General features: G+C 50.3%; 1 protein-coding gene across 1 annotated transcript in view; it reads right to left on the bottom strand.

Moving 5' to 3' along the window:
• Positions 1-13,089, bottom strand: part of CACNA1B (calcium voltage-gated channel subunit alpha1 B) — a 300,523-nt gene that overhangs the window by 195,503 nt on the left and 91,931 nt on the right. The window lies entirely within an intron of this gene.

The following is a 13,089-nucleotide window of genomic DNA, read 5'->3' as shown; positions in this document are numbered from 1 at the left end:
CAAAAATATTTTTCATTTGAGACAGAGCTCCCCTGACACGAGCCAACCACACGGTTAGTTCAGAGCAAAAACCCTCTCGCCAGCCTCCCACCGACGGCACCATTTAACGCGATTGGAAGCAACCGCCATTAGTTTTTGCTGGGTTTGTTCCCAGGCTGTTCTGCCAAGCGGAAGTGGCTGCGCAGCCAGCCCACCGGTGGGGTCTGCAAGCCCCCAGCCACCCGCTACCAAACGTATGAGATGCCACCACTTTGTTAACCACGACTGCTGGAAGCGCTGCCCGTGGGGACCCAACCTGGACCATAATCTGATGCTTTGCCAACCCTTCCCCAAGAGCTAACGGCAGCACGAGGGACTTGCAAACCTGGCTGAAAAGTGGGATTCCAGAGCCGCCACGGGCCGTGGGCAGAGCTGGAAGGAGGCTGCCAGACTTGGGCAGTGACTCCCAGGCAGTGCCCTCGGGCATAAGCACCCAGACACAGCAAGTGTCCCGTGCTGGAACACAGGGACGCTCTGGGAGGTGCAAAGCACCCACAGTGTGCACCCATGATTTATCTGTGCCTGCCCAGGAGCCCTTTTTCTCCGTTCCCGGTAACAGGTTGCTGAGCATTCAGCAGAGTGGCCAGCTACCATTAAAAAAAAAAACCAAGAAGCAGCAGAGTTTTTCAAAATGAGACATAGAGTTTTACTATGTAATATGTATTATGCAGGACGTCTGGCAAACTCAGCAGCGGAGGACGCGGCTGCGTAGGGAGCACTCGCAGCACAGCTACACGCCGATAAAACCCCTGCCCTTGACTTACTGACTGACTTAGCGCTGCCGCCAAGCACGGGCCAGGGAAGAGCAGGATCAGCATTGCTGTGTGGAAAGGGCCAGACTCCATCAGCAGGAGGTGCTGGAGATCAGGAAAAAAGCATGCTGAGATGTTGGACGGCAAGAGAGGCAGGAGCAAGCCAGGACCTGAGGAGCAGAGTATCTATTCTATAGGACACCTGTTCCTACTTTTTTATGACCAGAAAATTCACATTACATCAGCTCTATCAATGCGGTTTGAGCATAAGCACCAGGGGACAAGGATCATCACATGCAGAGACTTCTAATTTAATCTTCTGCACCCATGCTGATGATATCATTCCTCTTCTCCCTTCCCTCCACCCTCACAACTTCATTGCTCACTTACAAACCTCTGCAGTCTGGGAATTGCCCACACTTCAAGTCAAAAGATAATCTTAAACATCCACCTTGGATTTGTGCTGTCATCGGGCAGAGCCCTGGTTCCTGGTACAAGCTGAGGGGAGGGGTGCTTGATACGCCTGTTGTTTTGTTTCTAAATTCAGCGAGAAAATAGGAGCGAATGGGGGACACCATCAATTAGTCCCATGGTGCCAGTCAACGTTCCAGTGGCTGAAGTTCTTCGGTCTTGTCTTCCTAATAGGCTTGATGCTAAAAACAGCCTGCTCAAACTATGTCAACACCCAACCAAAACCCCTAATCGTTCATTAGTTCCCACATCACTAGCACTGCAATCCCCTAGCTAACCTACATAGGGCACCCTACAGCCCACCATCTCCCGTGGCTGGAGAGCTGGTCCATGCATCGTACCAAATCAGTCAAATCGCGCAAGCCATCCATGCCCGTACAGCTGAGCTGTCACTGCTACATCTGCCCATGAATCAGCCACTCTTGGAAAACAATACAATCCTGGCCAGATTTTGCCTAGAGAGAAAAAAACAAAAAAAGCAGCTGCATCCTAAACAAAGCCACTTTTGGTGGAAGAAACAGAAGCCCGAGGGGATGAGGTGGTAGCTCTAGGTCTAAAAATCCTCATTTACCTCCAGGTAAATGAGGCAGGTGATGAGAAAACCCAGGTGGGCATCCAACGTGTTTCCTGCACACTTCGGAGCGGGGAGGGCTGGATGCTGCAGCCTTCTTCTGGCATGTGCTCACAGCCCTGGCTCTGCAGCCCCAGGCAGTCTGTCCAAACAGTGGAACCGGGGGAAGAGGGCCCCGGGGCTTTTAGAAGTGTTATGGGGTCAACATCCATCCCGGGAGCCCCAGCATGTGGGGTCTTACTGCTCCGACAGACCCACCGGCAGCAAGGTGGAGCCCAGTAACTGCGAGGGAAGAGCCGAGCAGCAGCTTTCGGCAGCTGGAGCCCAGCAAAGCGGCTCGGCGAGGGGAAGAGATGGTGCCATTTCTCCCTACAAAACCAAAGTGAATTTACAGCTGCTCAGCAGTCCGGTCCCCTACTCTGTCCAACAGACATGCATGGAAAAATGCCCCAGCGAGGGAAAAGCCTTAACTAACTTTGTGGCATTTGCCTAAGTGCCATCCTTCTGTTTTACTTTTTCCCCCGACGCCAGCTGAAAGCTCGCAGAAGCCGCTGTGAGTTAGGCCCAAACAAGGCGGAAATTATTACTAAAAATAAGAGAAATAGAGAGATCAAAGGAGCCTGCTGACAAGCATGTCCCGACAATCCTGCCAAAGCATGCCCGGCTGCAGAGCGAACAGCTGAGAACAAAGCAGAGGTGACGGGAGAGCCAGTGCCGGAAGGAGAAATCAGCTGTGAAAGGTAAAAAAAATAGCAAAAGATAAGATTTTAGGAGATAACCTCACAAAGAAGAATAAACGCCTTGATCTGCAGCCTTTTTTGTATCTTAACGGATTGTACAGAAACACTGAGATTTGATGGTCTTAGGAAGTTGTCTTTGATAGCACTTCAGGTGTTTAAGTGAAAAAAAATCTCATTAAATAAGTTCCTCTGTGTAATTTGCCTTTTTTACGAGCAGGATGGCCAACCATCAAACCTTTCTTGCTCATACGCTGCTGTGGAGGATCCGGGCACGCATCCTGCCAGCCCAGCACTGCTCGGGACCGCCACACTCGTTCCTCACTTTCATGATAACTCAGTTAAACACCGCTTTCTGTATCACCACCTCCACTAACAAGCTCTGACTGACATCTGTTCCCAGAGACAGAGGCCAAATTTGTGATAAATGCTTGGTAATTTTTGTTCTAGCAAAACCTGGAATAAATTATAAAAGCAGCTTATTCCTTTGGGTATAAAAGAAAGCAAAGAATGAAGGGAAAGTTCCTTTCCTGAACGTTATGTTAACATAAATAATTAGCAATCCATTTCTTCAAGTACCTCAGAGCTCAGGGTTTCTGTGTATGGCTTCAGCAAGACACACGCTGCCGTACAATGCTGCACTTTTCAGAGTTACCCAATAACGAATCTCCTTACTGAAGCCCTGACCAAAGAAAATGCCTCGAAACCCCTTCAAGCTTAGTCCCAGATCTCTAAAGTCCAAGGATTGGAGTGGGGAAAAGCTAACCTTGTTCCTCAGGATCATCCCCACCTTGTCCTCCCCCTTCCTTAATGTCCTTTTAGTGGATTTATTTCAGCTTTTCCAGATGATCTGGGGAGCAGGTGACAGAGGTGCTTTGCATCTTCCCCAAGGCAAGAGGAGGAGGAGGAACAGAAGCAAAGGAGATCTCTCAAGCAAGAGCGATTAAGAGATGATAAAGAATACAGGGGTTTCTCTAAACATCTCTGCTTATAGGAGCAGCCGCACCTTGGGTCCAGCCTCAGCAAAGAGCAGCCGGCGAGGCCACGCTCACCACACACGTATCATAGAGCGCATTTTCCGCCCAGTCTCCTGGCATCACTGTCTATAAATCACAACGGAGGCGGCATGAGACGTGGAGAGGACTGGAACTGGCTGCACGTCCAGCAGCTTCAGCATGTCTGCTCGTGAGCAGATAACATACAGCCACGACAAAAAGCAGCATGATTAATAATTGAGAATGATTAACGCTTCCAAGGGCATCTCACTACTGGACGACACTGGTGCCAGGGCAGGTTCTGCTAGAGGAGGACTCGCTGACATAGGTTGTAGGCATTTTTAATGTAAACTTGCTCTTTGTTATAAACACCAGTCCTAGAAAGTAAGTGGAAACAGCCATTTTTTCAGAGACCTTATCCCAAACACCCACTTCTAAGAACCGAATCAATCTCTTCAGTGGGATTAGGAGAAAGACTAAATACCCACCAAACGGCTTCCCTCAAAAAAAAAGAAAGAGATAAAACCAGCCAGCAGTACAGCAACTGTCTTATGAAAAGAAATAGCAACCATCACTTCTTATCCACAGATTCAACCCCACCTAATGCAAGACAACTTGGCAGCATCGACCCCAAAATCTCTGACAGAAGCAGGAGCACAGAAAACTCCAGTAAATCACCCCCATTCCCAGAGCACAACTCTGGGCACAGGCTGCCAACATTTAATAAGCCCCACTGACCCCCAGGAAATGGAAACCAATGGGAAAAATAAATAAATATCTTCAGAAATATTGTCTGACTAGTTTAAAGACGTTTCCCCCATCTATGGGCGGTCTGTGGGCTGACCCTCGCCCACCCACTCCTGCCCAGGGGGTGAAGAAGGTCCCTAACCCCACGGGAGTTGTCGCCACCACCAAGATCGTTGTTGCAGTGTTCATGGTAGCTAGCAACCCAAGGGAAGAATCTGCAAGGTCCTCCCGGTCCCACGCCATTGTGGGAACACTTGGGAATTTTACAGTAAAAATTAAGTGGAAAGGAATAATTCTTCTGAAAGGAGAGATCCTATGGAAAAGATTCATTTCACTCAAAAAAGGCCCATAAAATTCATCTTAAGTAGCTGGGCTTTTTAACTGGTGTTTTCCCTTCAAAAGCATATGCAGAGCATTAAAAATTCACAAAAATATATATTCGCCATTTATTTTTTTCCCCCTGAAACCATTTGCCATGGGAGGTTACTCTGCCTGCTGCTTTCCCAAATGACTGAAACATTTTAACCCCAGACTGGCACACAACACGGCATGACCTCCCAGGATCACAAATACCAGCAGCATGCCAGCCAGCGCGGGACTGGCCTCGCCACGCACGTCCCAGCCTTTAAATTAACGGTCTTTACTCGGAAACACCAACTTCTCCAGCATCTGTCCTGCACAACAGCCAGGAGAGCCTGGGAGGGGTGGAAGTGGCCCCCAAGACAGAGCTGGGGGGAAGCTGCTGCCCGAGGGAAGGTCTGCGAGGGCTGTACCCCACGGTCCTGTGCAGAGGAGGGTGCAAGCTCCACCTGCCCCAGCTGAGCTCCAGTGGAGTCACTCAGGCAGCGGGTGGAGGAGCTGCAGGAGGAAAGCAGCAAGTCATGATGGATTAGGGAGGAGGAACCAGAAATAGAGTATTATTGGAGGCATTGCTAGAAGAAATATCAGGTCCCCGTGGCAGTGACCCCCAAGGACTACCAGAGCATCGACAGCAAACAGACATGGAGAAGGAGATGCCACCATCTCTGGCAACTTGTGGCAACAGGGCATCACTTGCCCCTGTTTCCCTGTATGTACCAACCAGCAGCAGATAATGAAGCCTTGGCAGCGGATGAAGCCAACGAGCAAGACTCACAGGGAGAAACCAGCACCAGCTGCACGCACTAAAGGCTGCAAAAGGATGCAGCGGGTGTTAGCAGTGGGTGTCCGCCTGCTGAGGGGCACCTCAGCTCCAGTGCAAATCAAAAGGAATATTTTTCACCCCCTTAGCTCCAGAGTGCACACTGAAGACATTGCTCAGTCTTACACCGGTGATGTGGTCCGGCTGATTTCCTTGCCCAGGACTTGAGGGCAGGTCGGCGGAAGGAACCAGCCAACAGCTGCCCAAGAGCCAGCCCCTCAGATGCGCAAGACTGGCTTGCACTCGGACTGCAGCGACACAGCCATCGGTCCCGCTGCTCCCTTGTTCTCCCAGCCGCCACTGAGATCTGCGTGCAAGCGGGGACTGGAGCAGCTGGAAAGATGCCCCCTTTCACTCAGTTTGATTTCATGGTGCACAAGCTTTATCTTGATTACCAAAGACACAGAGTTGACACCAGGTCCGAGATGATAAGTAGACCTGGCATGCTAATCGCACCATTTAATTTATGGCATTACCAGGTTCGTCTGTTGGCTCCATTACCCCATGTTGGTGACTTCCCCACCAGCTGTCCACAGTCCCTCCCACACAAAAGGGCCCAGCTTGCCAGCTCTCTGCCTCTCCTTTGGATGCCCAAAACCAAGTCTAAGCATCCAAGTAGATATCTGTATATTGCACCCAAGCCTACTCCTTCCCTTCAAGGCATATCTACAACACAAGGTACCAGGTCCCAACCCTTTCCTTAACACCAGCCTATTCAGAGCAACTTCGGCTGATACCCTTGCTCAGACAAACGTATTTGTCCCCAAACTGGCTGTATCCATCAAAATGGCCTCTCTATGGTGAAGGATAAACCTCACTTTAGCTGTAACATGAAGGGAACAGAGGGCAAAATAAAATACACCAAGGAAATAACAACATTCAACAGCACAGGGTTGCTCTGCTTCAGAAGCACAAACAGCCACTCCATTCCTTGGTCTCACACCAAACGAGTGCATCTCTGAGCCTTTTGTAGCTTAAATTTACCACCAGCCTGCAGCACACAGAGCTGCCCAGATACGAATGCAAACTCTCTCCTCCTCTTTGCATCCAGAGTCCTGGGAGGAAACACAGCAAAATGAGAGCAAAATTCCCCCCTCCAAAGCCACCTGCAACCTACTTTTCTGACTAATTCCTGAGCCAGGCTCCAGGGAAAAGAGCATCTGTAGACACACACTCCTCCGCTACAGCGAGGCACACAGCAGCCAAGCAGTGTGCGACACTCAAACAAAACGGATGAGGTTTTGCAGAGTGCAGAGGGCTCGGCTTCCACCCGGGATGAAGGAAGATATTCTGGTTATGAGGCAATTGCTCAAATAAGTCCTTGCTGCTTCTAAGCAGGAGAGACATGAACATACCACACCACAGAGTGGAAAAGGAGGCTCGTTCGCAATAAGCAATGACAGCTGGCAGGAAAATGCACATGTCCAAAATATTTTAGTGAGCACACGCTGGGAAAATTGAGCACAGAGGAGTTAAAACCATCCTGCCTTTCACTGTGGCTGGAAAGTAGGTCATACCTTGAGTCTCACTACATTAACATTACAAAGGAGAGAGGGCTGCTTTCAGCCATCGGAAATGGGCATCCCAGAATTTTGTTCTGGCATCAGAGGATGCGGAGAGCAGGAGCTGGGAGCCCAGAGCACTTTCCTGGAGACGTCTGGTGTCACGCACCGCACACCATGGCCTCTTGTGTATGGACAAGCTATGGAGGGTTTTAGCTCAGTAGCAAACAAGATTCTTGGAGAGGAGAGGGGAATTTCAGGGTCAACAAAACATTTCAAGTATTTTTACTTTGGGGGGGCGGGGGGGAAATGAGAGCAATGAAACATCATTTGGGATTGTTTCATATGTCAAGTTCTAAAATGAAATATTCTGGCTTTTAATGTGTTTTCCTTTCTAGTGAAAACAATTCATGTCAAGTCTGCAAATATTTTTGACTTGATTTAAAGCTGACATTTTCCTGAAAAATACAACCCCCCCCCAATCCTGCTTGCATGAAAAACGTCCCCCAAACTAGACACCACATTTCATTGCTGTGCCAGAAGGTCTGGAGGAGCATGACTCTGCTCTCAACTAGCTGACGGTTCGAAATTGGGCAAAGGGCACAGGACAGCTTGTAGGTGGATGGGGATGTATTTTCCTGCCAGGTGGGCTAGCAGGCAGCGCAGACACTGCAGGAGGTAAGAGGTCCGAGCCACTACAAGCACATCTCAACTCTTACCTCCTTACAGCACCCACCGAACAAGAGCCTCCTTGCCAGACTGCCCTGGGAGTGGTGACGAAAGCTGTTCTTTGGAACCAGAACCACATCACCCTCTGCGTTTGGCCAGCCCCCAGAAGTAGTTGTTCATGAGTTGAACAGAAAATGTCATCGCTATCAAATTACGCTAGTGTTTAAAAAGAAAATGAACCAAAATGGTTCAAAATGGAGCTGAGCCTTCCCTCCTGGGGTGCCGGGTGCAAAGGAGAAGGAAAAATATCCGTCAATGCTGGGCACATCAGTCAGGATGGAAAGGAGACCTCTTGTTAGGCTACTGCCTTCTGGGCCTTTCTGCACTGCAGGCTTTTCCAACGAGCCATCAGCTGAACCGCACATGAGCTCAGAGGGAGTGCTTGGAGGGGTGGCCTTCCTCCGAGTCCATCCACTCCACCTTGCCGCTGCACCGCTGGACGCTGTAACAATCTAGAGATGGGCAGATAATGAGCAAGGATAAACACCTCGTGCAATGATAGCCGAGAACATTCATGTAATAAATGGGAAGGTAGAGAGTGGAGATTTAGTTAATTCACGCTGTCGCATTTGCACCCTTTGTGTCCACTCTCCTGCATTTAGCCAGCTAAGCCTCACTGGCACAGCCGGATGGATGAGAGCCGGCAAGAGTGGATCATCAGCATCATCCATGCCTGGATGTACTTGTGCACTTGACCAATTAGAGACCCAAAAGCATCCAGGAACTGAACCAAGCCCTTGGTAAAGCTAGAGAGCTTTACCAGAATTTCAAGCGTTCCTGTTCTTTCCCCACACACACACACAACATACCAAAATATTGACAAAAAACAGGTCTCTGCTGCCATCACCATATGATTGCACCTCTCCTCCTCCTCTTACTGTTGCTCATCCTCCCAGCACATGGGGATTCATGCTACGTCCAAGGAGTGACGCTCTGGTCATGCTGCCACTTGCCTACGGTGGAGAAAGACCATCCAGGTGGTATGACCCGATATACCACAGCAGCCTCAAATGCGGTTAGTGGATATACAAGCACCAACCACTCCTTTGGTGCTGCCTCACAGTGCAGGTGAAGACCCTCAGTACTCCACTGGCTCAAGCAGCTGGGAAGGTCTTCTGCCAGGCAAACACAGCTTCCTTCAATCTTCAATCTGAGGCCAGCTGATTTAACAGCCTGGTTTTGGCTCTGCGCTCACGACTCCCAGTGCAAAGGTATCATCTGCTTGCAATGGTCTTATCTCACAGCTAACTGCTTAAGCCACGGGTGAGAGCCAATACTGAACTCCAGAGAGACTGAGGCAGAAACTGGATTTGCTGTTATTCCCTAGGTGCATGTCGAATGGCTCCGACTGCTTCTCAGGACCATGGGCTCCAAGCAACACCCACGTTCCACCACCTCATTACACCCTTAGAGGCAGCGCTGACTCCCTCACCTACACCCTGTGTCTTCCCAGGCGATAGCTTTGATGAGTCTGAATGATCTTGGAGTTGAGTTCTACAAGACAAGAAAATCGCACCCCAGCCATCTCCGGTGAATGTCCCCACAGGAAGTTTCTCCGACAGCCCAGTGTTTGGGGAAGGATGAAGACTGGAAAGCTGTCAGGTACCTCGACAAGCAGGCCCAGAGCTGGGTTTCTTCTCTTTGGAGGCTGGCCAGGGAGCTGGTCCGCATCCATGTCAGAGAGTCACAGGACCCTTCGTCACCAAGGTCACTGGTCTCTCAGGGAGGTTTTGCCTATGAATGGTCTGAGCAAGCAGAGAGGTGCGTATGTTCCTCATTCACCTCCTGTCCAAATCTACTGCCTCTAAGGACCCAAACCCCAAGCATCTTCCACTCTGCAGCAAGTGCCCCTTGCTCGGAGATGCCATATTGTCAACCGCCACACTCTGGAAATAAGTAGGCAGCCCCAAAATCAACAAGGCTGGGTTAAAAGTCATGAGACCATTAAAAAAAAATATTAGGGCTCTATTTGTCTTGTGATTCCTCAGCTTTTGTAGGCAGCTAGGGTTGAGTTTTCAAGCTTTAGTCCGTGTGCCGCAAAGAATACACTTTCAAATAGAAACTGAAACTCTCCTCGTCACAGGCATTCATATAAGGCATCAGATATCATAAGGCTTACAATATAATATCTTGTCTTTAATACACACCTCATTGTTACTCCCAAAAGATACCATTCTCGCTCTTTCTTAGAATTTTTTTTTTTTTTTTTTGGCCAGAACTATCACAGCAAACATGCAATGTTGTTCTAAGGAAAACACAGTTTGCCAAGACATCTAAAATATTGTGTATTCCCTCCATCTGCTTCTGCTAAATAAACCCAGGGCCTTATCTAATATAATGAGTAGATGTTGGCAATAATTGCACAGCCATCTGTACCGTGCTTTAAACCTGTTGCAAGCTGGGCTGTGGACACGAGAAAGTCAGAATTTATTCCTTCCATACTGAAAACAGAAATTGTAATTTCCTCCCTTCTGTTTTTTAGGATAATTTAGCCATATCAGTTCCTATGCTTTTGTGCTTGGGGAGCAGTATTTCATGTATGTGACAGATAAAATCCCTCTTTTCCCTACCTTGTGTAGATAAAGCTGAAGTGCTGGGGCTGATGAGGTTCAGAGCAGTCCCAGGTGAGCGCTGTTTGCCGCACAGCGGCCTCAAAGAGCTGGTTTGCCCAGCACGGTGCAATCATGACGCGATACGTTTCAGCAACGACTACACCACACCAGCGCTTTGCCTGTGCCCAAGTCCCGCTGAGGAGACTTCCCAGGAACTCAAAGGCTTCATTAGAAAAGTCTCTTCTGGCTGCGCTCAGCTGCTGGAACCACAGCATACAAGTTACTGTCCCCCAGATTTGCTGGGCAGTAACTCAGCTGATCATCCCCACTAAAATTGAGCTCATACCAATTCAAAAGTTCAAACAAGGTTTTTTGGTGGGGTTTTTTTTGTTTTGGTTTTTTTTTAAAGCCTTGTTTTTGCCCTGTTTGAGTCAAATGGAGCCAGCTCCTCGCTGGCAACGCTGGGGAAATCGGGACCAAGCCGCAGCCTGCAGCAGCGGGCTGGCAGGTGTGCAGCAGAGGAGAGCGTTTGACCACATTTACGCTCTGAACATGCCTGGAAGCGTACAAGGGAGCAGGAGTGCTCAGCTACTTTGCACAGGAGTCAAAAAACACCAAGGTCCTTGGATAAAAAGAATTGGAGGAACAACAGCTTGTAGCCTATGAAATCTAATTAACTAGACGCAGGTACGTGCTGGCCTGGCGTCAAGGTGAGCCCAGCACAGCTCCGGCATGCTCGGGAGGCAACGCTCGAGGCTGCAGGGATCCCCAACAATGCCAACACAAAACGCGCCCACGACCACACTCGCACCAAGCATTGGTTTGCCGGTCCTGCTTTCCTCCTCCTCCACCCTACGCTGCCGTTGCCCACACGTTCCCCCATTTGCCCGTTCCTTTTCACCCTCCACGGCGTGATAATTCCCTTCCCAAGCCCAACGCAAGCTCACAACCACCTAGTAGCCAGCAACGCGAGCGGGCAGCGCGGCCAGGCCCCGCGGGGCAGAGCCTGGGGGACCCCGGAGGCCAGAGCAATGCCACGGCTGCAGAGAAGCGACATCTTTATGACAGGACAGGGGAACGCGCTTAAATTAATTGGCAGTTCAGAAAATGGAGGCTTTCGCTCTCCACTGGGCCGTTAAGAATGTTGGAATTGCTGCAGATAAAAGTCTGGCAGCATTTTCATCATAAACTCGACCTTTCTGGGCTGTATAATCTGGCCATTAAAAAATATATGCTCTGGGCTGAAACCCGACACACCAGGTCCCAGCACAGCAGCAAATGTTTGTGTTTTCTGAATTTCCAGAGCAGTCCCTTCGGGCTCGCCGGGCAGTTAGAAGCTGGCAGAGCAGAGATGGAAGCCGCGGTTTTCCAGGGGAGGCTGCGCTAGCAGCAGTTGTGGGTTTTGGAGCTTCGTTTCACGCCGCAGACCAGGCAGGCGAGTTTGTCCGTGCGCTGCAGCCACCTGAAACGCAAGCAGACAGCAGCATCCAGCAGAGAAGACTCTATGTGCATTGGCACCGCTGACCTGCTGCAGCAAGTTTTCCCCGTGACATGAAGACAGACCTGAATTATGGGGCAGGAGAGAGAGATCTGTGGGGAATTTCTTAGGCAGCTGCAGGAGGGGCGAGAAGTATCCCCAGAGAAGTCCACAGCAGCTTTCTGACAAGGCAGCACGCGAGAACGTAACGCCAAGGACTTTGGGATGGAGGCCAACAGGGTCAGATGCTTTTTGTTGATGCAGCCTATTGCTATGAAATGGTCCAGAAATCCCTCCTAGCTTTTCGGCACGGGAGTGAAGCGTTTTGGTAGGAGCTAAGTCACCTCAGGCTTACCTCTACAGACAACGGAGAAAAGCTTAGGCAGAAAAAAAAGAAACCAAAAGTAGCGCTGGCAATTCCTGGCATCCAGAACACACGAGTCGGGTTCACCGAGGAGTAGCAAGGGTGGCTTTAAGACCTGACCTGAGTTTAAACATCGAGTGAAGCAAGACAAGTCGCTGTTTCACTCCACACTGCTGTTTTCTGTTTATAATATACCTCCCTTGCCTGAGCTGTGATTTTTAGGAAGAAGATGCTTCACATTTGACTGGGTTTAAATCTCAGGGGTTCGTAGTACCCGGCCCTGCTCTCTGCCCATTCAGTTCCTCTCCTGGCCATGACTCCCCTCCCCGTTAAACCACCCGACTCGCTACTCTCTGAGCAGAAATCGCCCCAGAAAGGCAGCGCTGGGGCTGCACCCGCCAGCGTCGAGGCTGGGAAAGACCACCGAGCACCTCCCCAGTCTATCAGCGTTGTGTTAACAGGGTTTGCACAGAGCAGACTATCGTCTAGACAGCGTTAAGCTCCGACCAGGGAAGGTGCAGCGTGGTTTCCAGAGTAAGCGTTTCTGACATTTGCTTAGTCATCGCCTTCCCTCCGGTTTGGTGCCGTGAGCGGTTCCTTCCTCCGGTAGCCCTGGAAACGGCGGCGGTGGCGGCGGCTGTGTACGTGGCAGCTCCAGGCACGGGCTGCTGCTGGGGGGGATCTGGGCTCCTGCTTTGCCCCCATCCCCGCCACTCTCGCCACCACCCCGTCCATCTTCCCACAGCACAGAGGGAACGACTTGGTTTGGTAATTCCTGCGTCAAACCTGTGGGTGGGGGAGTGGGACGCTGGCAGAGGGCTGGAGGCGAAAGGCACCCGCGGCACCGGGGCCCGGGGAGACGCCAGCAGTGAGAAGCACCTTAAAAAAAAAAAAAAAAAAAATCTAAGTCCTCCTTCCATCAGTGCCGCAGCTTGTTTTGGGGTCTTCAGCAACTTGCTCTGCTTTCTTCCTG

Source organism: Phaethon aethereus (genome assembly GCF_964289735.1).
Source record: "Phaethon aethereus genome assembly, chromosome: 20".
Lineage (NCBI taxonomy): Eukaryota > Metazoa > Chordata > Aves > Phaethontiformes > Phaethontidae > Phaethon > Phaethon aethereus.
This window is presented reverse-complemented; position numbering and strand designations above follow the sequence as displayed.